The 3,800-nt window shown below is 32.8% G+C and overlaps 1 long non-coding RNA gene across 1 annotated transcript; it reads right to left on the bottom strand.

Annotated features, from left to right (window-relative positions):
* On the bottom strand, positions 1–2,587 carry LOC105644001 (uncharacterized). The gene is made up of 3 exons (XR_001047352.4): positions 2,310–2,587; positions 1,804–1,885; positions 1–190 (listed from the first exon to the last, which is right to left on the bottom strand). It is a non-coding gene; the product is annotated as an uncharacterized LOC105644001 (long non-coding RNA).
* Between the last annotated feature and the right edge of the window lie 1,213 nt (positions 2,588–3,800).

Genomic DNA, 3,800 nt, shown 5'->3' with positions numbered 1-3,800 from the left:
TATCAAAATACAATTCATATAATTAATACATATATCCATATTATTCAATTATAATCCATTTGGAATACAATTGCGGAACTCCATAATTTACAGTCCTTTACATTTACATGCTTAAAATAATTATTAATAATTTTCCATATTTATATTTCAACTCGGTTGGACCCATAGGGTTCTTCTTTCCTCCTATTACCTGAAAATAATAAGGAGGCAGAGGTGAGCACCAAACTCAATGAGTAGGGTTAGATAACCCTCTCACCTCACACAATCACACAAGTGGATGTGTAAATCAATTTAGTCTTCCGACTAACTATATGATCATGTAGTCAATCACACAAATGACATAGAAACAACAATTACAAATATTAACACCTTGATATAATCACATCAAGTGGAGATTGGTTAGTGGCGTCACCAAAACCCCGACGAGCTGTCCTTACACATGGCCCGCCCTCTCATCACGTGTGCACCAGGGACCCGATCCCCATACATGGCTAACCAGTCTCAATCTCACTTGATCAGCCCTCTCATTTTTTTATACCCTCTTTTCTTTTCCATACCAACAGGAGGCCACTCTGTGGTTTTCCATATCATATTTCATTAGATGCACATGGAAGCGCCGATCTTCCCATCCATGGCCGATGGTATCATAGATCGCCCTCACAAACCCAACAGTGACCCACTTCATCCGAATTTCACACAAACAAAGCATACATGAAGCACATCACAGCTAACCAAGCCATTTCCAATAGCAACAAATAATGCAACATAAAATAACAATTTAATAAGTAATGCATGTCTAGCATTTAGTTGTGTATGCATGGATGCAAATGCAGGTGGCTAATGCGAATTATCTAATGCTACTCATAGTTCTTCATTGTCCTTAAAAGGGCTATCTTTATTACTGCACTCTTCTAGCTTTTATCTTGACATTTTGGAACTTTAAAAACATCTAAAAAAAAAAAAAAGAAAATTCTAAATAAGAGTTCTAATTCTAGAAATGTATTTCGCATTCATTTATTAATTTTTAGTTACTAGCCACTTATCTAACATATCAAACTAAACTATATATATATATATATATATATATATATATATATATATATATATATATATATACTCACATTATTCCTTTATTTATTTATTTACTCTAGTTTATAACTTTTAATAATGCTTGTAGTTATTTAGTAAGTAATAATAATAATAATAATAATAATAATAATAATAATGGAAATAGTAATACTAAAAGTTTTAGTCGTTACCACCTCCTAAGGATATAACTGATTTAGTTCTTTAATAAGTGTTCTGCCGAAATTCGATAGCATTTCCTCTGTAAACTAGACTATCCAAATTTTATACATGGCACATATCAACACACAGCCCATCCTCCATTATGTCATCATTAAATCAACTTGAATCAATTTATCCACACCAGTAATTAATCCCAACTCAAAGCAAAGATATTTTTCACGAATTCAATTCGTACCATGATAATATATATATCTAATTAAAATTTTCTATTTAAATACTTAGCTTCCCATTAGTCTCTTACTACCACTTAAAGTACAAAAAATAATATTCTTACCCCTTAGCAATCTAGGTTTTTAAATTTCTGACTTGGATTAACCAAATTAAATAATTTTCTAACTGATCACAACTTTTACATAATCTCGTCAAATAATTGTAAAATAAGGAAATAAATACAAATTGATTTCTAAAGGAAAAATGTAGAATTGGGTTATAAGGTTTACCAATGCAAAATTGGATTACATACTAAAAATCAAAGTGAAGAGAAGAAGATTCTACCTTTGGAGCCTTATCGGAGCGTCGCCGGCCGGTCACCAAACTGTCGCCACTGGCCACCATGCGCGGTGGTCGGAAAATCCAACTGCACCAAAAATTGCAAATCATACATCAATTTGTTCGTTATGATAGGAGGATCACTAATATGTAATCAATTTAACATGGGTGTTAACCATTTGGCTAAAAATGGGCCTAGAATGTTCAGTGGTCACCGCTTTGGGTTCTCCGATTCCGAACACCGTACTCTAATAGAGTTTGATCAGAAACTGAAAAAGTTTTTTATTTCTGATATGAGAGTTTCTCAAATAGATACAAGAGACTCCTATGTACACTGACCTCCTATAACAATCAATACAAAACTAACCAATCAAAACAAATTAGTTACAACAAGAAGATATACTTAAGTGGTTGATTTTCATTTCAAACTCGAACTGCTATTATCTCTAACATACTTGACACCGAAACAATCAAATGAAATAGGGAGAGGAGATGAATCGATCGACACCTACCTTGAAGCCTCAAGTCGTCGAAAACAACGTGAATGGCCGAAAAATTGATGCTGCGACGGTGTCGAATCATTTAAGTCGAGTTTTCCCTCGATTTGGGCTCAAATCGCGCAAACCAAGGCTTGAATGAAACACCTTGCAGTGAGTACATGGCTTTAGAGTATTTACTCGCAAAATTAGGTGGCCGATGGCCAAAGAGCGAAGAGCGAAGAGCAAAGGGGAAGGGAGAGCTGTCGGCATCGAGAGAGGGGAAGGAGATGAGATTTTTTTCTCTCTCTTCCAGTGATTGGGTAAAAAGGCTTAGTTCGGTCCGAATAGATGATTTGGTTCAACCCCGGGGTGGTCCAATTCGGTTGAAATTTCAATTGGTTACTAAAAGATTTAAGTCCGATTTTCTTGTAGTTCAACCTTAATTATTTCTTAACCAATGAAATTAAAATATTGATGAATAATATCTCATTGGCTAGACTTTAGATTATTTGGCATTTTGATTTAATTTTAACTTAAAGGATTTTGAAAATAATATATCGGGTCATTTCACAAACACACTTCCTGCTTGAAATTTGATGTTAATGGCCTCAAATTTGGACCCATTTCCATTTGCTGGACAAATTTGTAAATTGGCAGCAGCTCCTGTAAATCATTCAAAATATATATAAAACAAAAGCTATTATTATATGTAAAAACAAAATATTTGAAATGGAAATTAAATTTTTTAATTCAAAAAAATATTATTATGCAACATCTGTGGTTTCAAATCTGTCACTAACTGGTGGCTAGTTGATCAAATCAGGGGTCTAAGGCCTGTATGGAGTAAAATCGGAATCTTAATGTAGTCATAAAATTGTAGTTTGGTCTCAATATAGTTAATTTCAGACTAATTTTTATCTTGGCAAAGGATTTGCTAGATTTTTTTTTTCTTTCTTTTTTTGTAAAAATTAGACCATAAATATCCTAATACTCAGGGGCAGAGATTAATGGAGGCCCATGGGAGCCCAGCCCACCCCGAGATTTTTTATTTATTTCTAGAAAAAATAACATTTTGATCCTTAAAAATATAGAAAAAAAATTATATTTAACTCCGTAAAAGCTTTAAAAAAAATTGTTGTTTGGCTCGCTTAAAATATTTGCCCTAGATCTGTCCCTGCTAACTTTATCAATTGAACTAGAACCTAAATCTGTTTGTTTGGTTGAATTTGGGCAAGGATTTCTTAGATACCTTCTAATTCGATAGTAGATTTCTTAGATCTATTCTAATTTGATCCAAACTGATGACCAAGTCTATTGTAAGTTAAAAACTGATAGCTTTGTCAATAATTTACCGACTGAAGTGACTTATTAAGAAAAACAGTGGATCTTTTTTTTAAAAACAAAAAAAAAAAGAAAACAGGGGAGACTAGATATCATAAAATTCAATTTCACAATTTCCCTTGCTTATAAAAAAAATGACACATGTAATTAAAAATTAAGATAAAAAATATTGATGAGGATTTT

The sequence above is a fragment of the Jatropha curcas genome, chromosome 9 (assembly GCF_041381405.1).
Source record: "Jatropha curcas cultivar XTBG-Jc1 chromosome 9, XTBG_Jcur_1.0, whole genome shotgun sequence".
Lineage (NCBI taxonomy): Eukaryota > Viridiplantae > Streptophyta > Magnoliopsida > Malpighiales > Euphorbiaceae > Jatropha > Jatropha curcas.
This window is presented reverse-complemented; position numbering and strand designations above follow the sequence as displayed.